We start from the raw sequence: 23725 nt of genomic DNA on the forward strand, positions 1-23725 counted from the left end.
AATAAGACGGTTTTAATGTCCCTTGGAAGAGACGTGGAGGTCACAGTAGCTTAACAAGATGGTTTTAATGCTCCTTGGAAGAGACGTGGAGGTCTTTTTGGAATAAAAAGACAATATCAAGGCCCCTTGGAAAAGTGGTGCAGGTCGCAGTAGCTTAACAAGATGGTTTTAATGCCGCTTGGAAGAAATGTGGAGGTCGCAGTGGAAGAAAAAGACAATATTAATTAGAGATGAGTGGTGTTCGAGTTGAACTGTTCGCCAATCTCAAATTCGAGTAGTTTTGGGCAGTGTTCGAGCCGTTCGGCGAACACGAACGATCTGAAAAAAATTCGGCTGTTCGAGGTTATGTTCGACAACTGTTCGTGCACCAAAATCATAACTGGATTTTTTCTCAGTAATGATGAAAATTAATGTTAATATGCAGTTGGAGTGTACAGCGGGGCGGGGGGAGGGGCAGGGGATGGATCTCTGCAGGAATAATGAAGATCTCCATTTTTTTTCTCTTTCCCGCATTTACAGTGGGGAGGTGCAATCTGTCAGCCTATCAACAGCGCACCCACGGAGAGAAGTGCTTTTTTTCACACAAGCAAGGGCATGTGTCATTGGCAGTGTATGTCACATGTCCTTGCCATATAAGACCCAGCCATTTTCCCCGTCGCCACCATTTTCTCACTGCTGCAGCTGCGTGTTAGACGGCACCGCTGTTGCTGTGTGCGCTATACCTTGTTAATTTCTAGCCAATTTTCGCACAAATCTACAGATAGCTTGGGAGTAGGGAATAGTTGTGATTGCAGTCCTTTTAAGGACTAGGTTACAGCATTTCCTACGACTTTTATCAGGCAGGTCTGTGCTCTTAAATAGATAGGTTGGGAGTAAAGACTAATTGTAATTGCAGTCCTTTTCAGGACTAAGTTAGATCAGTTCCTATCAGTTTTTGCCAGGCAGGTCTGTGCCAGTTTTTTTCACAGCATTTGGCTAAATCTAGCAAAGCTAATCCTTTTCGGCCTATTGCAGAGTGTGTTAGTCAGTGGAGTAGAGTATCTGTGTTGCAAGCTACACCACCTGTGTATAGAATACCAATTTTTTTACTGTACCTAGTGAAGTAAAACCTTTTGGGCATAGCATCATTCTATTAGTCCATCTATACTGACCTCCATAAGGTTGCAAATTGAATATAATTTTTTCTGCATCTACCTCTGAAAAAATATTTGGGCTTCTAGGTGTGTGTGGGACTTGTTCTATTAGTCCATCTATACTGGGGTTTGCCGCGGAGTGCCACTCACACTAGCTGCTGCAGACACAGGTACGCTATACATCTTTTCTATATACAATTTTCTCTAATTGATTGTACGTTGCCCCTTTGGTATGGCTTGTACATATATATTGGATATTTGATATAGATATGGTCAGTATTATAGTACATATAGTACTTCTATATATGTTGGTTGAATATATTTCTAATATTTGTACCTGTTGTATTACCATTATGTTTTTTGTATTATGCAGCTCATCATGTAAATTTTACTCTGTGATTTATTTCTGTGTTTTGGACTCTACAATGCGGCCTTCTCTTTGCATGTAGTGCCACTTGTTACCCTTACCTAATAAAGTGATTTATTTAATCCTTTGTATGATTGGACCTATCATTCGGTGGTTCTCTTTTTTCCATATTAGTCCATCTATACTGACCTCCATCAGGTAGCAAATTGAATATAATTTTTTTCTGCATCTAGCTCTGTAAAAATATTTGGGCTTCTAGCTCTGTGTGGGACTTGTTCTATTAGTCCATGTATACTGACCTCCATCAGGTTGCAAACTGAATATAATTTTTTTCTGCATCTACCTCTGAAAAAATATTTGGGCTTCTAGCTGTGTGTGAGACTTGTTCTATAAGTCCATCTATACTGACCTCCATCAGGTTGCAAATTGAATATAATATTTTTCTGCATCTAGCTCTGAAAAAATATTTGGGCTTCTAGCTGTGTGTGGGACTTGTTCTATTAGTCCATCTATACTGACCTCCATCAGGTTGCAAATTGAATATAATATTTTTCTGCATCTAGCTCTGAAAAAATATTTGGCCTTCTAGCAGTGTGTGGGACTTGTTCTATTAGTCCATCTATACTGACCTCCATCAGGTTGCAAATTGAATATAATATTTTTCTGCATCTAGCTCTGAAAAAATATTTGGCCTTCTAGCAGTGTGTGGGACTTGTTCTATTAGTCCATCTATACTGACCTCCATCAGGTTGCAAATTGAATATAATTTTTTTCTGCATCTACCTCTGAAAAAATATTTGGGCTTCTAGCTGTGTGTGGGACTTGTTCTATTAGTCCATCTATACTGACCTCCATCAGGTTGCAAATTGAATATAATTTTTTTCTGCATCTACCTCTGAAAAAATATTTGGGCTTCTAGCTAAGTGTGGGACTTGTTCTATTAGTCCATCTATACTGACCTCCATCAGGTTGCAAACTGAATATAATTTTTTTCTGCATCTAACCCAGACAATAGTTTTGGCCTAATGCCACAGTTTGGCCACTAAGCTCTGCTCGGTTCCCATCCATTGATTTTTTGGGCAAACAACTCCAGAGTTGTGAATTAGTGAACCACCAAAATGAGTGGAAAAAGGCCTGCTGCTGGTGGAAAGGGGAATAGGCGTGTTGGGAAGGGGAAAAAAGGTTGTGTCCGTGGAGTAGGTGTTAAAGCAACAGTAACATCTGCAGAAGAAAGACCATCTTCCAGCAAAACTAAAATGTCTACTTCTTTTAGCTGACAATGTGATAAGATCCCTTTCTTACGGCCACGCCAATTGCTACAAATTCCAGATGAGGCAAAAAACAGCAGGTGCTTCAACGGATATCAAGTGCTCCTTTAAGTGGGCTCTCCTCCACATCAACTTCAACATCACAAATACTCCAGTCCTCAGAGGTGTCACCCCAATCGCACTTGCTTCCTCACAGCTCCCAAATCTCCAGCTGCCCGTCTGAGTATGAGGTAGAACAGATGGTTGAGTCTGCAGAGCTGTTTACTCATACTATAGCCTGGGAATCAGAGGTCGGCTCCAGTGCTTCTGTGAATCCAGACGAGGAAATGATCTGCACTGATGCCCAGAATCTTTACAACAGCCAGCCCTCAGTCCCTCAGATGTGGACAAGTAAAAGACCATTTCCTCCTAGCCATGAGAAGGCTAAGAGGTTGAATTTCACCATCTGCAAGCTCTTGGCTACAGAAATGCTGCCTTTCCGCCTGGTGGACACAGAGGATTTTCGAGACCTTTTGTCCGTCGCAGTGCCCCAGTACCAGATGCCCAGTCTGCACTACTTCTCAAAGAAAGGTGTGCCTGCGCTCCACCAGCATGTCGCACACAACATCACCGCTTCTTTGAGAAACTCTGTGTGTGACAGGGTGCATTTCACCACAGACACTTGGATGAGTAGGCATGGACAGGGGCGTTACATGTCGCTGACTGGGCACTGGGTAACTATGGTGACAGCAGGACAAGGGGCTGCTGTCCAAGTCTTGCCGTCCCCACGAGTTGTGCGTCAATCCTCTTTATGTCAAAGTTCCTCCACTGCGTCTGCCTCCTCAACCTCCTCTCGGTCCTCCACCTGCACCCAAAGCCTGTCTGGTCATGCCACAAGCTTTCTAACTGCGCAGAAGGGATCCTGCAAACCTCCTTACTATGCTGTCAGTAGGACTCAACGTCATCAGGCGGTTTTTACTTTGAAATGTCTGCGAAATGTGAGTCACACAGCTGAGGAGTTGTGGTCAGCTCTGGAGAACCAATTTCATGAATGGTTGTCTCCACTTGACCTGAAACCAGGGAAGGCCGCGTGCGACAATGCTGCAAACCTGGGTGCGGCCCTTCGCCGGGGCAATGTCACACACGTGCCTTGTATGGCTCACGTGTTGAACCTGGTTGTCCAGCAATTTTTAGCCCACTATCCCAGACTAGATGGCCTTCTGCAGAGGGCACGGTTGCTGTGTGCTCACTTCCGCCGTTCGCATCCCGCAGCTCAGCGACTTACAACTCTACAGAAGTCGTTGGGCCTGCCACTTCACCGGCTAAAATGCGATCTGCCTACCCGGTGGATTTCATCTCTGCACATGTTGCAGCAACTGTGGCAGCACCGACAAGCCCTGGTGCAATACGTTCTGACGTATAGCCTGGGCCATCGGGATCCAGAGGTGGGGCAAATCACGCTGGAGGAGTGGTCTCAGATCAGGGACCTATGCACCCTTCTGCACAGTTTTGACATGGCGACGAAGATGTTTAGTGCTGACGATGCCATTATCAGCATGACTATTCCGGTGATTTACATGCTGGAGCACATGTTAAACAGAATTCGGAGTCAGGTGGTGGCACAAGAGGAGGTGGAGGAAGTAGAGGAGGAGGAGTTGTATGCGGAAGGGCTAACATCTGCAAGGTCCAGACGGTCGGCAGCACCAAGGCGGCAGGCATGTGAGGGTGGGGGAGATGGTTTTACCAGGGCGCATGGTAGCAGCCAAACTAGTGAGGAAGGTGCAGGAGCCCAGGAAGAAGTGGAGGACGAACTGATGGAAGACTCATAAGATGAGGGAGACCTTGATCACATTTCTGTTGTGCGAGGTTGGGGGGAGAGGACAGAGGAAGGAAGCATGATTGTTATCTCGCCACCAACACAACAGGAACTTGGTGCTCCTGGATGCGCAACACACATGAGTGCCTTCTTGCTGCACTACCTGCAACATGACCCTCGAATTGGGAGAATTAGAAATAATCCTGACTACTGGGTTGCCACACTGTTAGATCCCCAGTACAAAAGTAAATTTTCAGAAATAATTCCTGCCATAGAAAGGGATGCACGAATGCAGGAGTATCAGCAGAGACTGTTGCAGAATCTTACATGTGCTTTTCCAAAAAACACCAGTGGTGCACGTAGTGAATCTCACAGTTCCAACTTGCCAACCGTGGGACAGTCAAGTGTTCAGTAGAGATGAGCGTTGTTCTACTCGAACTGTTCGCCAATCTCAAATTCGAGCTGTTTTGGGCGGTGTTCGAGCCGTTCGGCGAACACGAACAATTTGAGAAAAATTCGGCTGTTCGAGGTTATGTTTGATAACTGTTCGTGCACCAAAATCATAACTGGATTTTTTCTCAGTAATGATGAAAATTAATGTTAATACGCAGTTTGAGTGTACAGCGGGGTGGGGGGAGGGGCAGGGGATGGATCTCTGCAGGAACAATGAAGATCTCCATTTTTTTTTCTCTTTCCCGCATTTACAGTGGGGAGGTGCAATCTGTCAGCCTATCAGCAGCGCACACACGGAGCGAAGTGCTTTTTTTCACACAAGCATGGGCATGTGTCATTGGCAGTGTATGTCACATGTCCTTGCCCTATAAGACCAAGCCATTTTCCCCGTCGCCACCATTTTCTCACTGCTGCAGCTGCGTGTTAGACGGCACCGCTGTTGCTGTGTGCGCTATACCTTGTTAATTTCAAGCCAATTTTCGCAAAAATATACAGAGAGCTTGGGAGTAGGGAATAGTTGTGATTGCAGTCCTTTTAAGGACTAGGTTACAGCATTTCCTACGACTTTTATCAGGCAGGTCTGTGCTCTTAAATAGATAGGTTGTGGGAGTAAAGACTAATTGTAATTGGAGTCCTTTTCAGGACTAGGTTACATCAGTTCCTATCAGTTTTTGCCAGGCAGGTCTGTGCCAGTGCTGTGCAAGTTTTTTTCACAGCATTTGGCTGAATCTAGCAAAGCTAATCCTTTTTGGCCTATTGCAGAGTGTGTTAGTCAGAGAGAAGCCTATCTGTGTTGCAAGATATACCACCTGTGTATAGAATACCAATTTTTTTACTGCACCTAGTGAAGTAAAATCTTTTGGGCATAGCATCATTCTATTAGTCCATCTATACTGACCTCCATCAGGTTGCAAACTGAATCTAATTTTTTTCTGCATCTAGCTCTGAAAAAATATTTGGCCTTCTAGCAGTGTGTCGGACTTTCTCTATTAGTCCATCTATACTGACCTCCATCAGGTTGCAAATTCAAAATAATTTTTATCTGCATCTACAGTACCTCTGAAAAAATATTTGGGCTTCTAGCTGTGTGTGGGACTTGTTGTATTAGTCCATCTATACTGACCTCCATCAGGTTGCAAACTGAATATATTTTTTTCTGCATCTACCTCTGAAAAAATATTGGGCTTCTAGCTGTGTGTGGGACTTGTTGTATTAGTCCATCTATACTGACCTCCATCAGGTTGCAAACTGAATATCTTTTTTTCTGCATCTACCTCTGAAAAAATATTGGGCTTCTAGCTGTGTGTGGGACTTGTTGTATTAGTCCATCTATACTGACCTCCATCAGGTTGCAAACTGAATATAATTTTTTTCTGCATCTAGCTCTGAAAAAATATTTGGCCTTCTAGTAGTGTGTCGTACTTTCTCTATTAGTCCATCTATACTGATCTCCATCAGGTTGCAAATTAAAAATAATTTTTATCTGCATCTACAGTACCTCTGAAAAAATATTTGGCCTTCTAGCAGTGTGTCGGACTTTCTCTATTAGTCCATCTATACTGACCTCCATCAGGTTGCAAATTCAAAATAATTTTTATCTGCATCTACAGTACCTCTGAAAAAATATTTGGGCTTCTAGCTGTGTGTGGGACTTGTTGTATTAGTCCATCTATACTGACCTCCATAAGGTTGCAAACTGAATATATTTATTTCTGCATCTACCTCTGAAAAAATATTGGGCTTCTAGCTGTGTGTGGGTCTTGTTCTATTAATCCATCTATACAGACCTCCATCAGGTTGCAAACTGAATATAATTTTTTTCTGCATCTAGGTCTGAAAAAATATTTGGCCTTCTAGCAGTGTGTCGGACTTTCTCTATTAGTCCATCTATACTGACCTCCATCAGGTTGCAAATTCAAAATAATTTTTATCTGCATCTACAGTACCTCTGAAAAAATATTTGGGCTTCTAGCTGTGTGTGGGACTTGTTGTATTAGTCCATCTATACTGACCTCCATCAGGTTGCAAACTGAATATATTTCTTTCTGCATCTACCTCTGAAAAAATATTGGGCTTCTAGCTGTGTGTGGGACTTGTTGTATTAGTCCATCTATACTGACCTCCATCAGGTTGCAAACTGAATATATTTTTTTCTGCATCTACCTCTGAAAAAATATTGGGCTTCTAGCTGTGTGTGGGACTTGTTGTATTAGTCCATCTATACTGACCTCCATCAGGTTGCAAACTGAAAATATTTTTTTCTGCATCTACCTCTGAAAAAATATTGGGCTTCTAGCTGTGTGTGGGTCTTGTTCTATTAATCCATCTATACAGACCTCCATCAGGTTGCAAACTGAATCTAATTTTTTTCTGCATCTAGCTGTGAAAAAATATTTGGCCTTCTAGCAGTGTGTCGGACTTTCTCTATTAGTCCATCTATACTGACCTCCATCAGGTTGCAAATTAAAAATAATTTTTATCTGCATCTACAGTACCTCTGAAAAATTATTTGGGCTTCTAGCTGTGTGTGGGACTTGTTGTATTAGTCCATCTATACTGACCTCCATCAGGTTGCAAACTGAATATATTTTTTTCTGCATCTACCTCTGAAAAAATATTGGGCTTCTAGCTGTGTGTGGGACTTGTTGTATTAGTCCATCTATACTGACCTCCATCAGGTTGCAAATTGAATATAATTTTTTTCTGCATCTAACCCAGCCAATAGTTTTGGCAAAATACCACAGTTTGGCCACTCAGCTCTGCTTGGTTCCCATCCATTGTTTTTTTGTGCAAACAACTCCAGAGTTGTGAATTAGTTAACCACCAAAATGAGTGGAAAAAGGCCTGCTGCTGGTGGAAAGGGGAATAGGCGTGTTGGGAAGGGGAAAAAAGGTTGTGTCCGTGGGGTAGGTGTTAAAGCAACAGTAACATCTGCAGAAGAAAGACCATCTTCCAGCCAAACTAAAATGTCTACTTCTTTTAGCGGACAATGTGATAAGATCCCTTTCTTACGGCCACGCCAATCGCTACAAATTCCAGATGAGGCACAAAAACAGCAGGTGCTTCAACGGATATCAAGTGCTCCATTAAGTGGGCTCTCCTCCACATCAACTTCAACATCACAAATACTCCAGTCCTCAAAGGTGTCACCCAAATCGCACTTGCTTCCTCACAGCTCCCAAATCTCCAGCTGCCTGTCTGAGTATGAGGTAGAACAGATGGTTGAGTCTGCAGAGCTGTTTACTCATACTATAGCCTGGGAATCAGAGGTCGATTCCAGCGCTTCTGTGAATCCAGACGAGGAAATGATCTGCACTGATGCCCAGAATCTTTATGAGTCGGATCCAGGACCAGACGCAGAAGGTTCTGACCATAATGTAGACCCTCATTCCCAAACTGTAACTCCTGTTGGTGGAGACAATGAGGAAGACGATGATAAGACTCAAATACCTGATTGGAGCGACAACTTTAGTTTTTTGTCAGGGCAGGAAAAGGTTGGCTCTGAGGACGACGGGTGTGATAACACACAGGGTGATGATGATGAGGTTAGAGATCCCACTTACTGTCAACCCACAGTCAGCCAAGAGATGAGGTCAGCAGAGGAGGTGGAGGAAGATGCTAGTGACGACGAGGTCAGGTTGCGCCTTCCTGGACAGAGACGTAATACTGGAAGCACGTCAACAGCTGCATCCTCAAACACAACTCTGCCTCTCACCACAAGCCGTGGTGGCTCTTCAGGTCGCATGGGTGCTAAGCCTTTCATAGCCTGGGCATTTTTTCAGATCGATAAAGATGACCCAACTCGTGTTATCTGTAACATTTGTCAGCAAAAGCTAAGTAGAGGCCAAAAAATACATAGTTTGAGTACTTCATGTATGAACCGGCACATGGACATGAAGCATAAGTTGCAGTGGGAAGCTCAGTGTGCTACAATGCGGCCTAGCCGGCCGGGCCAACCACCGTCTTCCATATCCTGTGCATCCGCGGCCTCTTCATCCTCTGTGACTGGGGGGACAGCAGTCACACCTGTTTTGGGGAGCAGACCTGCCACCTCTTTACCCGCAACAGCCAGCGTGATTGGCAGGTCATCATTTTCTTTGGAGGTGGTAACACCAGCTGGTGTTGAGCGCTGTCCGACATCGATAGCACCACCTTTGGATCAAGGCAACCTAACATGTCCGCCTGCATCTTCCTCACAGACCGGCAGTTTGCCGGGGACACCCTTATCAACCCCGTCTAAGCACAATAGCCAGCCCTCGGTCCCTCAGATGTGGACAAGTAAAAGACCATTTCCTCCTAGCCATGAGAAAGCTAAGAGGTTGAATTTCACCATCTGCAAGCTCTTGGCTACAGAAATGCTGCCTTTCCGCCTGGTGGACACAGAGGATTTTCGAGACCTTATGTCCGTCGCAGTGCCCCAGTACCAGATGCCCAGTCGGCACTACTTCTCAAAGAAAGGTGTGCCTGCGCTCCACCAGCATGTCGCACACAACATCACCGCTTCTTTGAGAAACTCTGTGTGTGACAGGGTGCATTTCACCACAGACACTTGGACGAGTAGGCATGGACAGGGGCGTTACATGTCGCTGACTGGGCACTGGGTAACTATGGTGACAGCAGGACAAGGGGCTGCTGTCCAAGTCTTGCCGTCCCCACGAGTTGTGCGTCAATCCTCTTTATGTCAAAGTTCCTCCACTGCTTCTGCCTCCTCAACCTCCTCTCGGTCTTCCACCTGCACCCAAAGCCTGTCTGGTCATGCCACAAGCTTTCTAACTGCGCAGAAGGGATCCTGCACACCTCCTTACTATGCTGGCAGTAGGGCTCAACGTCATCAGGCGGTTTTTACTTTGAAATGTCTGGGAAATGTGAGTCACACAGCTGAGGAGTTGTGGTCAGCTCTGGAGATCCAATTTCATGAATGGTTGTCTCCACTGGACCTGAAACCAGGGAAGGCCGTGTGCGACAATGCTGCAAACCTGGGTGCGGCCCTTCGCCGGGGCAATGTCACACACGTGCCTTGTATGGCTCACGTGTTGAACCTGGTTGTCCAGCAATTTTTAGCCCACTATCCCAGACTAGATGGCCTTCTGCAGAGGGCACGGTCGCTGTGTGCTCACTTCCGCCGTTCGCATCCAGCAGTTCAGCGACTTACATCTCGACAGAAGTCGTTGGGCCTGCCACTTCACCGGCTAAAATGCGATGTGCCTACCCGGTGGAATTCAACTCTGCACATGTTGCAGCGACTGTGGCAGCACTGACAAGCCCTGGTGCAATACGTTCTGACGTATAGCCTGGGCCAACGAGATTCAGAGGTGGGGCAAGTCACGCTGGAGGAGTGGTCTCAGATCAGGGACCTATGCACCCTTCTGCACAGTTTTGAAATGGCGACGAAGATGTTTAGTGCTGACGATGCCATTATCAGCATGACTATTCCGGTGATTTACATGCTGGAGCACATGTTAAACAGAATTCGGAGTCAGGTGGTGGCACAAGAGGAGGTGGAGGAAGTAGAGGAGGAGGAGTTGTATGCGGAAGGGCAAACATCTGCAAGGTCCAGACGGTCGGCAGCACCAAGGCGGCAGGCATGTGAGGGTGGGGGAGATGGTTTTACCAGGGCGCATGGTAGCAGCCAAACTAGTGAGGAAGGTGCAGGAGCACAGGAAGAAGTGGAGGACGAACTGATGGAAGACTCATCAGATGAGGGAGACCTTGATCACATTTCTGTTGTGCGAGGTTGGGGGGAGAGGACAGAGGAAGGAAGCATGATTGTTACCTCGCCACCAACACAACAGGGACTTGGTGCTCCTGGATGCGCAACACACATGAGTGCCTTCTTGCTGCACTACCTGCAACATGACCCTCGAATTGTGAGAATTAGAAAATAATCCTGACTACTGGGATGCCACACTGTTAGATCCCCGGTACAAAAGTAAATTTGCAGAAATTATTCCTGCCATAGAAAGGGATGCACGCATGCAGGAGTATCAGCAGAGACTGTTGCAGAATCTTACATGTGCTTTTCCACAAAATACCAGTGGTGCACGTAGTGAATCTCACAGTTCCAACTTGCCAACCGTGGGACCGTCAAGTGTTCAGCACTCAAACCGTAACAGAACCACAGTATCTGCTGGTAACATCAATTTTGCGGAATCATTTCACCACTTTTTTAGCCCATCCTTTGCAAGGCCACAGGAGACAAGAAGTCTAACACATAGTCAACGCCTAGAGACGATGGTACAGGAGTATCTCCAAGTAAACATTGAAGCCACGACTGTGTCACTGGACCCTTGCTCTTTTTGGGCTTCCAATCTGGATAAATGGCCGGAGCTAGCCACTTACGCCTTGGAGATCTTGTCATGCCCCGCAGCCAGCGTTCTGTCTGAACGTGTGTTCAGCACTGCTGGTGGTGTGCTGACAGATAAGCGCACGAGGCTCTCCACTGATAATGTAGACAGACTCACGTTCATAAAGATGAACAAATCATGGATCTGAAACGACTTTTCTACCCCTGTGTCATCCTGGGGAGAGTAAAAGCTTGATGATTGGTTAAAATCACCCTACCAACCGTTTTAAGCTTTCAAATTACTAATCATATTTATCTGTATCTTGACTGGAAAATAATTTGGGCTTTGTAGCAGTGTGCAGCACTGATCCTATTAGGCCATCTATAATAAGCTCCACCAGATTTAAAATTAAAAATAATGTTTAGTTGCATCTAGCCCGGAAAATAATTTTGGGGCTCCGAGATGCGCAAGACACATAAGTGCCTTCTTGCTGCACTACCTGCAGCATGACCCTCATATTGTCAGAATTCGAAGTAACCATGACTACTGGGTTGCCACACTCTTAGATCCCCCAAACTTTTCGATCAACCTTTTCATTTTAATAAAGACCAAAAAAATGGTCATTTTTGAAATTATAAGCATTAGCAGGTTTTTTGAAACTGAAATCAAACAGTTTTCAACTCAAAACTTTATTGTAGGTGATGTTACATTTTCACATAGGACCCCTTGTTCGAAAGGAGCTTCTGAACTCTCTCGTCCATTGAATTTGTCAGGTTTTGGATGGTTTCTGCTTCAATTGTTTTGCATGAAGACAGAATACCCTCCCAGAGCTGTTGCTTAGATGTAAACTGCCTCCCGCCATCATAGACACTCCTTTTAATGATGCTCCAATGGTTCTGAATGGGGTAGAGGTCAGGGGAGCATGGGGGTCACACCATAAGTTTGTCCCCTTTTATGCCCATATCAGCCAGAGATGCAGATGTTTTATGTGCAGCATGAGATGGTGCATGGTCATGCAGAAAAATGATCTTGCTGTGAAATACACGGTTCTTCTTCTTGAACCATGGCAGGAAGTGCTGTTTGAGAAAATCCACATACATTATGGAGTTCATCTTTAGCGCCTTCAGGGGTCCTAAAGGGGCCGACAATCTCTCTCCCCATGATTCCAGCCCAAAACATTACTCCACCTCCTCCTTGTTGGCGCTGTAGCCGTGTTTGCGTGGGGTGTCCATCAACCAGCCATCCTCCACTCCATCCATCTGGACCATCGAGCGCTGCACGGCACTCATCCGTGAACAAAACAGTTTTGAAATCAGTCTTCATGTAATGTTTGGCCCACTGGAGCCGTTTCTGCTTGTGTGAAGTGGATAGAGGAGGTCGACAGGATGGCGTATGCACAGCTGCAAACCTCTGAAGGACCCTGCATCTTGTTGTTCGGGGGACGTTTGAGGCACCAGCAGCTTCAAAAACTTGTCTGCTGCTATGACAAGGCTTTCTTGCCGCTGCTCTTTTAACCTGACGTAATTGCCTGTAGGAAAGAGTCCTCAATTTGCCTTTATCAGCACGCACACGTGTGTACTGTGAATCAGCTACATACTTCTTGATTGCCAAGACACTTCATCCTGATCATCGCACAATGTTGATTGTAGTCATGCCTTGACCTAAACACTCCACAATTTGTTGCTTCTCAGCAGCCGACACATCCTTTTTCTTTCCCATTTTGGCAGAAAATGTAGGCTGCTTAATAATGTGAGAAAGCCTTCTTAAGTAGTCTTGCCTTTTATTGGACACACCTGCCAAACTAATTAGCACAGGTGTCTGCAATTGCTTACAGTGATATAAAGAGCCCTGACACACATCACCATCAATGAGTTTAACTGACAAACAAACAAATTCTTCCCTTATCACTCCTAAACACTTTTTGCATAATAATTTGGAACGCAGTGTACATGTGCTTTTCCACAAAACACCAGTGGTTCACGTAGTGAATCTTACAGTTCTAACTTGCCAACCGTGGTCTGTATGGAATTGTTCAATAAAGGGCCCAAAATTAAGATAACATAGATGGAAGAGGTCTCTATGAATAGGAATTCCTAAGTATTTGATACCCTGTGAGGGCCAGGCAAAGGGAAAGTTGGACTGGATGGAATCCTATATGGATTTGGGGAGGGAGACATCGAGGGCCTCAGACTTCGCTGCATTGATTTTAAAATTTTACCATGTAACAAAGTGATCTATTTCAGCCATAACAGCAGGGATGGATATATGTGATTGAGTGATATATACTAGGACATCATCAGCAAATAGAGAGCACTTGTACTCGGTGCCTCCCACCTCAATCCACCTAATATTGGGGTTATGGCGAATTGATGAGAGCAGGTGCTCCGTCACTAGGATGTATAAGAGAGGGGACAGAGGACATCCCTGCCTTGTCCCATTGGTGATTGTGAAAGGTGATGAAAATGTTCTGACGCACCCCCTGGGCCTTGGGACACCCGGAGCCGGACCCTTTTTGGTGGATGCTGGTGGTTGTAGTCTTCGTGGCGGCGACCCGGTTCCGTGGCTCAGGGCGGTCAAACCAGTGGCGGAACTATTTATGTGGTTTTGATGTTTAAATGTCCGACTACACCACCCGTGGATTGCGGTCAGAGTGAACCGCCGCTACTGGGCAGACCGCTGAGGCTGGTGTTGTGGGTGCAGCAGAGCGTAGCATAACTCCCCACGGGAGGAGTATAGCCTCAGGGCAGTGTATGCGGAGGATGGGGGTGATGGTGCAGGGCAGCAGCAGTAACGACACGGAGTCAGTGATGCAGTCCAGGGCCTTTACTCACAGTTCTTATTATCCAGACCACGTCTGCAGGTAACGACTGCCCACGTCGTACTGTGCTCACCAGGTGAGGGGCTCAGACAACTCCCAGATAACTTTGGAGCACTTCACAGGACCCCCTTTGTGTGTCCTTTGTCTGGCCTTTCTTACCAACACTTCTGTCCGGCTGCCTCGGGCCTCCTCTTGGTAAATTTGGCGCCAGTTTCCCTGACCCTATGTGGTGCCTTCCTAGCGGGTGTAGCGAGGGGCTGCGCCACATAAAATGTCAGAGCCTCCGGTTTCTAGCTGAGGGTCGTTTCCTGCCTCCACTAGTTTGGGGACCGGTCTCCCCCTTTGGCCTGACCCCTCCACGCAGGTGGATTCGGGCGTGCGGTGGAGACTCGCCCGTCCGCACCCCTGGGATCCCTTCATTCCTCGTTCCTGGAGCCTTCTCCGCTCCTCTTCCTTCCTTCTCCCTCTTCCAGGCCTGGGCCTCTGTTACTAGGCCCGCCTCCGGAGCAGAGCTCATGCAGAGCCCCTGCTCCCTGCCACTTCTGCTCAGACTTCTCTGCACTGAACTAAGATGGTGCCCACCTTTTATACTCCCTTCTCAATGCACCCAGGAACTGCTTCCTCCCTGCTCCTGCACTACAGGGTTCCCCTTCCTCAGTGTTCCCTCCCCCCACTCCAGCCAGGGACAGGGACTGTCGTGCCCATCTCAGGGGCATATTGGTCGCCCTGCCCCATGGCAATGTGGTGTAATGCATGCAGGTGTCGGGTCCTGATCCACACTCCATCCTTACCTGAGAGTGAGATATCACACCTCTGGGTGAGGTGCAATACGTCTGTAGCAACCGAGCCCTCAGGGTGCTACAGTTCCATTTATCTTCAGCCTAGGTGACGTATTGCGATACAGGGCCGTGATTTTGGCTATAAAAGGGTCCCCTAGACCCCTACCCCAAGATTTTTAAGAGAATCATATATGGCGTGCCAGGAGACTCTATGGAATGCTTTCTCAGCATCCATCGAGAGTATCTAATTACAAATTTTTAACTGCATCTAGCCCAGGAAATACTTTGTGCCTAGTAGCAGTGTCTGCTAGTCAGCGGATTATCCCGGCTGTTAAGCAAGCTACACCACCTGTAGTTTAGACACTTAATTTTTTCAAAGGAAATGCTTCGGGACCATGGGATACTTAGTGAAGAGCAAAAGGAGGCACCCCAAGGCATAGGGACTGGGACTGGCAGTAGAATGCCTTGCGGTGGACAGCCGAGCTCGATCCTTATAAAAGCTTTTTAACTGCAGCAGCTTTAGTGGACGCTACTGGAGCTGGAATTACCGCGGCTGCTGGCATGAGACTTGCCCTCCAATAGATCCTTGTAAATGGATTTAAAGTGTATTCATTCAAATTAGAGAGACAATTTAAATTAAAAAGCTTAGAGCTGCCTCCACCACAGGGGGGCTCGCTCGACCCACCAGCGGACAGGCACCAGTATTGGGAGAGGGGGGCTGGCCGTCAGGGTTCACCGCGGCTCTGGCACAAACCCGGCGACACGGAGGTGGCACGGGCAGGAGCGGACTGGCCGTGTCGGCTTCTCACTTTTTGGATTTTAGAAGGGCATGACATGCCTATATCTTTGTCTCCCCCTCCTTTTACTCCTCCACCTCTTTTATTTTCGCATGACTATATGTACTTGTCACTTTTCCATGTGTTAGTTATGTCTTCTGAGCAGTTTGTCAGCTTTTGGACACCTTTGAAGGTGTTTTCTATGTGTTTCTATGTGTTTTTGTTTGCCTGCCATTGGTTTTAACGGTGTTCGAAGGTGTTCGACGAACAGTTCGACGAACAGTTCGGCGAACACACGGGTGTTCGACGAACCGAACCGAACTCGAACACTACGGGGGTGGCTCAACACTAGTGTTCAGCACTCAAACCGTAACAGCAACACAGTATCTGCTGGTAACATCAATTTTGCGGAATCATTTCACCACTTTTTTAGCTCATCCTTTGCAAGGCCACAGGAGACAAGAAGTCTGACACATAGTCAACGCCTAGAGACGATGGTACAGGAGTATCTCCAAGTAAACAATGAAGCCATGACTATGTCACTGGACCCTTGCTCTTTTTGGGCTTCCAATCTGGATAAATGGCCGGAGCTAGCCACTTATGCCTTGGAGATCTTGTCATGCCCCGCAGCCAGCGTTCTGTCTGAACGTGTATTCAGCGCTGCTGGTGGTGTGCTGACAGATAAGAGCACGCGGCTCTCCACTGATAATGTAGACAGACTCACGTTCATAAAGATGAACAAATCATGGATCCGAAACGACTTTTCTACCCCTGTGTCATCCTGGGGAGAGTAAAAGCTTGATGATTGGTTAAAATCACCTCACCAACCGTTTTAAGCTTTCAAATTACTAATCAAGTTTATCTGTATCTTGGCTGGAAAATAATTTGGGCTTTGTAGCAGTGTGCAGTACTGATTCTATAAGGCCATCTATACTAAGCTCCACCAGATTTAAAATTAATAATAATTTTTAGCTTCATCTAGCCCAGAAAATAATTTTGGGGCTCCGAGATGCGCAAGACACATAAGTGCCTTCTTGCTGCACTACCTGCAACATGACCCTCATATTGTCAGAATTGGAAGTAATCCTGACTACTGGATTGCCATACTCTTAGATCCCCCACACTCTTCGATCAACCTTTTCATTTTAATAAAGACCAAAAAAATTGTCATTTTTGAAATTATAAGCATTAGCAGGTTATTAGAAAATAAAATCAAACAGTTTTCAACTCAAAACTTTATTCTAGGTGATGTTACATCTGCACATAGGACCCCTTGTTCGAAAGGAGCTTCTGAACTCTCTCGTCCATTGAATTTGTAAGGTTTTGGATGGTTTCTGCTTCAATTGTTTAGCATGAGGACAGAATACCCTCCCAGAGCTGTTGCTTAGATGTGAACTGCCTCCCGCCATCATAGACACTCCTTTTGATGATGCTCCAGAGGTTATCAATGGGGTAGAGGTCAGAGGAGCATGGGGTCACACCATAAGTTTGTCCCCTTTTATGCCCATATCAGCCAGAGATGCAGATGTGTTATGTGCAGCATGAGACGGTGCATTATCATGCTTGAAAATGATCTTGCTGCGGAAAACACGGTTCTTCTTCTTGAACCATGGCAGGAAGTGCTGTTTGAGAAACTCCACATACATTACGGAGTTCATCTTTACCCCTTCAGGGATCCTAAAGGGGTTGACAATCTCTCTCCCCATGATTCCAGCCCAAAACATTACTCCACCTCCTCCTTGTTGGCGCTGTAGCCATGTTTGCGTGGGGTGTCCATCAACCAGCCATCCTCCACTCCATCCATCTGGACCATCGAGCGCTGCACGGCACTCATCCGTGAACAAAACAGTTTTGAAATCAGTCTTCATGTAATGTTTGGCCCACTGGAGCCGTTTCTGCTTGTGTGAAGTGGATAGAGGAGGTCGACAGGATGGCGTATGCACAGCTGCAAACCTCTGAAGGACCCTGCATCTTGTTGTTCGGGGGACGTTGGAGGCACAAGCAGCTTCAAAAACTTATCTGCTGCTATGACAAGGCTTTTTTGCCACTGCTCTTTTAACCTGACGTAATTGCCTTTTGGAAAGAGTCCTCAATTTGCCCTTATCAGCACGCACACGTGTGTACTGTGAATCAGCTACATACTTCTTGATTGCCAAGACACTTCATCCTGCTCATCGCACAATGTTGTTTGTAGTCATGCCTTGAGCTAAACACTCCACAATTTGTTGCTTCTCAGCAGCCGACACATCCTTTTTCTTTCCCAATTTGGCAGAAAATGTAGGCTGCTTAATAATGTGGGACAGCCTTCTTAAGTAGTCTTGCCGTTCATTGGACACACCTGCCAAACTAATTAGCACAGGTGTCTGCAATTGCTTACAGTGATATAAAGAGCCCTGACACACATCACCATCAATGAGTTTAACTGACAAACAAACAAATTCTTCCCTTATCACTCCTAAACACTTTTTGCATAATAATTTGGAACACAGTGTACATGTGCTTTTCCACAAAACACCAGTGGTTCAGGTAGTGAATCTTACAGTTCTAACTTGCCAACCATGGTCTGTATGGAGTTGTTCAATAAGGGGCCCAAAATTAAGATAACATAGACGTAAGAGGTCTCTATGAATAGGAATTCCAAAGAATTTGATACCCTGTGAGGGCCAGGCAAAGGGAAAGTTGGACTGGATGGAATCCTGTATGGTTTTGGGGAGGGAGACATCGAGGGCCTCAGACTTCGCTGTATTGATTTTAAAATTTGACCATGTAACAAAGTGATCTATTTCAGCCATAACAGCAGGGATGGATATATGTGATTGAGTGATATATACTAGGACATCATCAGCAAATAGAGAGCACTTGTACTCGGTGCCTCCCACCTCAATCCACCTAATACTGGGGTTATGGCGAATTGATGAGAGCAGGTGCTCCGTCACTAGGATGTATAAGAGAGGGGACAGAGGACATCCCTGCCTTGTCCCATTGGTGATTATGAAAGGTGATGAAAATGTTCTGACGCGCCCCCTGGGTCTTGGGACATCGGGAGCCAAACCCTTTTTGGTGGATGCTGGTGGTTGTAGTCTCCGGGGCGGCGACCCGGTACCGTGGCTCAGGGCGGTCAAACCAGTGGCGTAACTATTTATGTGGTTTTGTTGTTTAAATGTCCGACTACGCCACCCGTGGATTGCGGTCAGAGTGAACCGCCGCTCCAGGGCAGACCGCTGAAGCTGGTGTTGTGGGTGCTGCAGAGCGTAGCATAACTCCCCACGGGAGGAGCATAGCCTCAGGACAGTGTATGCGGAGGATGGGGGTGATGGTGCAGGGCAGCAGCAGTAACGACACGGAGTCAGTGATGCAGTCCAGGGCCTTTACTCACTTTTCTTATTATCCAGACCACTTCTGGAGGTAACGGCTGCCCACGTCGTACTGTGCTCACCAGGTGAGGGGCTCAGACAACTCCCAGATAACTTTGGAGCGCTTCACCGGACCCCCTTTGTGTGTCCTTTGTCTGGCCTTTCTTACCAACCCTTCTGTCTGGCTGCCTCGGACCTCCTCTTGGTAAACTTGGCGCCAGTTTCCCTGACCCTATGTGATGCCCTCCTAGCGGGTGTAGCGAGGGGCTGCGCCACATAAAATGTCACAGCCTCCGGTTTCTAGCTGGGGGTCGTTTCCCGCCTCCACTAGTTTCGGGGACCGGTCTCCCCCTTTGGCCTGACCCCTTCACGCAGGTGGATTCGGGCGTGCGGTGGCGACTCGCCAGTCCACACCCCTGGGATCCCTTCGTTCCTCGTTCCTGGAGCCTTCTTCGCTCCTCTTCCTTCCTTCTCCCTCTGCCAGGCCTGGGCCTCTGTTACTAGGCCTGCCTCTGGAGCAGAGCTCATGCAGAGCCCCTGCTCCCTGTCACTTCTGCTCAGACTTCTCTGCACTGAACTAAGATGGTGCCCACCTTTTATACTCCCTTCTCAATGCACCCAGGAACTGCTTCCTCCCTGCTCCTGCACTACAGGGTTCCCCTTTCTCAGTGTTCCCTCCCCCGACTCCAGCCAGGGCCAGGGACTGTCGTGCCCATCTCAGGGGCATATTGGTCGCCCTGCCCCACGGCAATGTGGTGTAATGCATGCAGGTGTCGGGGTCCTGATCCACACTCCGTCCTTACCTGAGAGTGAGATATCACACCTCTGGGTGAGGTGCAATACCTCTGCAGCAACCGAGCCCTCGGAGTGCTACAGTTCCATTCATCTTCAGCCTAGGTGATGCATTGCGATACAGGGCCATTATTTTGGCTATAAAAGGGTCCCTTAGACCCCTACCCCAAGCTTTTTAAGAGAATAATATATGGCGTGCCAGGAGACTCTATGGAATGCTTTCTCAGCATCCAACGAGAGTATCTAATTACAAATTTTTAACTGCATCTAGCCCAGGAAATACTTTGTGCCTAGTAGCAGTGTCTGCTAGTCAGCGGATTATCCCGGCTGTTAAGCAAGCTACACCACCTGTAGTTTGGACACTTAATTTTTTCAAAGGAAATGCTTCGGGACCACGGGATACTCAGTGAAGAGCATCAGGAGGCACCCCAAGGCATAGGAGCTGGGACTGGCGGTAGGACGCCTTGCGGTGGACAGCCGAGCTCGATCCTTATAAAAGCTTTTTAACTGCAGCAGCTTTAGTGGACGCTTCGTGAGCTGGAATTACGCGGCTGCTGGCATGAGACTTGCCCTTCAATAGATCCTTGTAAATGGATTTAAAGTGTATTCATTCAAATTAGAGAGACAATTTAAATAAAAAAGCTTAGAGCTGCCTCCACCACAGGGGGGCTCGCTCGACCCACCAGCGGACAGGCACCAGTATTGGGAGAGGGGGCTGGCCGTCAGGGTCCACCGCGGCTCTGGCACAAACGAAGGTGGCACGGGCAGGAACGGACTGGAGGTGTCGGCTTCTCACTTTTTGGATATTAGAAGGGCATGACATGCCTATATCTGGGTCTCCCCCTCCTTTTACTCCTCCACCTATTTTCTTTTCGCATGACTATATGTACTTTTCACTTTTCCATGTGTTAGTTATGTCTTCTGAGCAGTTTGTCAGCTTTTGGACACCTTTGAAGGTGTTTTCTATGTGTTTCTATGTGTTTTTGTTTGCCTGCCATTGGTTTTAACGGTGTTCGAAGGTGTTCGATGAACAGTTCGACGAACAGTTCGGCGAACACAAGGGTATTCGACGTACCGAACCGAACTCGAACACTGCGGGGGTGGCTCAACACTAATATTAATGCCTCTTGGAAAAGTGGTGGAGGTCGCAGTAGCTTAAGACGGTTTAAATGCCCCTTGGAAGAATGGTGGAGGTCGCAGCAGCTTAACAAGACTGTTTTGAAACACATTGGAAGTGACGTGGAGGTCGCAGTAGCTTAACAAGACGGTTTTAATGCCCCTTGGAAAAGTGGTGGAGGTCGCAGTAGCTCAACAAGACGGTTTAATGCCCCTTGGAAGAGACGAGGAGGTTGCAGTAGCTTAAACAGAAGCTTTTAATGCCCCTTGGAAAAGTGGTGGAGGTCGCAGTAGCTTAACTAGACGGTTTTAATGCCCCTTGGAAGAGACGTGGAGGTCGCAGTGAAATAAAAAGACAATATCAATACCCCTTGGAAAAGTGGTGGAGGTCGCAGTAGCTTAACAAGACAGTTTTCATGCCCCTTGGTAGATACGTGGAGGTCGCAGTAGCTTAACAAGACGGTTTTAATGCCCCTTGGAAAAGTGGTGGAGGTCGCAGTAGCTTAAAAAGACGGCTTTGTTGCCCCTTGGAAGAAACGTGGAGGTCGCACTGGAATAAAAAGACAATATCAGTGCCCCTTGGAAAAGTGGTGGAGGTCGCAGTAGCTTAACATGACTGTTTTAATGCCCCTTGGAAGAGACTTGGAGGTCGTAGTAGCTTAACAAGACGGTTTTAATGCCCCTTGGAAAAGTGGTGGAGGTCGCAGTAGCTTAACAAGACGGTTTAATGCGCCTTTGAAGAGACGTGGAGGTCGCAGTAGCTTAACAAGACGGTTTTAATGCCCCTTGGAAAAGTGGTGGAGGTCGCAGTAGCTTAACAAGATGATTTTAATGCCCCTTGGAAGAGACGTCGAGGTCGCAGTACCTAACAAGACTGTTTTAATGCCCCTTGGAAGAGATGTGGAGGTCGCACTGGAAAAAAAAGACAATATCAATGCCCTTTGGAATAGTGGTGGAGGTCGCAATAGCTTAATTAGACGGTTTTACTCCCCCTTGGAAAAATTGTGGTGGTCGCAGTGGAATAAAAATACAAAATCAATGCCCCATGGAAAAGTGGTGGAGGTAACAGTAGCTTAACAAGACAGTTTTAATGCCCCTTGCCAGAGTGGTGGAGGTCGCAGTAGCTTAGCAAGACTGTTTTATAGCCCCTTGGAAGTGACGTGGAGGTGCAGTAGCCTAACAAGACGGTTTTAATGCCCCTTGGAAAAGTGGTGGAGGTCGCAGTAGCTTAACAAGACAGTTTAATGCGCCTTGGAAGAGACGTGGAGGTCGCAGAAGCTTAACAAGACGGTTTTAATGCCCCTTGGAAAAATGGTGGAGGTCGCAGTAGCTTAACAAGACTATTTTAATGCCCCTTTGCAGAGACGTGGAGGTCGCAGTAGCTAACAAGACTGTTTTAAAGCCCCTTGGAAGAGACGTGGAGGTCGCACTGGAATAAAAAGACAATATCATTGCCCTTTGGAAAAGAGGTGGAGGTCGAAGTAGCTTAACAAGACAGTTTTAATGCCCCTTGGAAGTCTGGTGGAGGTCGCAATAGCTTCACAACACTGTTTTATTGCCCCTTGGAAAAAACATGGAGGTCGCAGCAGCTTAACAAGATGGTTTTAATGCCCCTTTGAAAAGTGGTGGAGGTCGCAGTAGCTTAACAAGACTATTTTAATGCCCCTTTGCAGAGACGTGGAGGTCGCAGTAGTTAACAAGACTGTTTTAAAGCCCCTTGGAAGAGACGTGGAGGTCGCACTGGAATAAAAAGACAATATCAATGCCCTTTGGAAAAGAGGTGGAGGTCGAAGTAGCTTAACAAGACAGTTTTAATGCCCCTTGGAAGTCTGGTGGAGGTCGCAATAGCTTCACAACACTGTTTATTGCCCCTTGGAAAAAACATGGAGGTCGCAGCAGCTTAACAAGATGGTTTTAATGCCCCTTTGAAAAGTGGTGGAGGTCGCAGTAGCTTAACAAGATGGATTAATGCCCCTTGGAAGAGACGTGGAGGGTGCAGTAGCTTAACAAGAAGGTCTTAATGCCTCTTGGAAAAGAGGTGGAGGTTGCAGTAGCTTAACAAGATGGTTTTAATGCCCCTTGGAAAAGTGGTGGAGGTCGCAGTAGCTTAACAAGACGGTTTTAATGCCCCTTGGAAGAGACGTGGAGGTCACAGTAGCTTAACAAGACGGTTTTAATGCCCCTTTGAAAAGTGGAGGAGGTCGCAGTAGCATAACAAGACAGTTTTAATGCCCTTTGGAAGAGACGTGGATGAAGCAGTAGCTTAACAAGACAGTTTTTTGATGTCCCTTGGAAGAGACGTGCAGGTCACAGTAGCTTAACAAGACGGTTTTAATGCCCCTTGGAAGAGACGTGGAGGTCGCATTGGAATAAAAAGACAATATCAATGCCACTTGGAAAAGTCGTGGAGGTCGCAGTAGCTGAACAAGACGGTTTTAATGCCCCTTGGAAGAATTGTGGAGGTCGCAGTGGAATACACAGACAATATTAATGCCTCTTGGAAAAGTGGTGGAGGTCGCAGTAGCTTAAGATGGTTTAAATGCCCCTTGGAAGAATGTTGGAAGTCGCAGTAGCTTAACAAGACGGTTTTAATGCCCCTTGGAAAAGTGGTGGAGGTCGCAGTAGCTTAACAAGATGGTTTTAATGCCCCTTGGAAGAGAAGTGGAGGTCGCAGTAGTTAAAAAAGATGGTTTTAATGCCCCTTGGAAAATTGTTGGAGGTCGCAGTAGATTAACAAGACGGTTTTAATGCCCCTTGGAAGAGTCGAGGAGGTTGCAGTAGCTAAACCAGA

This window comes from Phyllobates terribilis, unplaced genomic scaffold (assembly GCF_046119375.1).
Source record: "Phyllobates terribilis strain yellow unplaced genomic scaffold, ASM4611937v1 Scaffold_13__5_contigs__length_258822181, whole genome shotgun sequence".
Classification (NCBI taxonomy): domain Eukaryota; kingdom Metazoa; phylum Chordata; class Amphibia; order Anura; family Dendrobatidae; genus Phyllobates; species Phyllobates terribilis.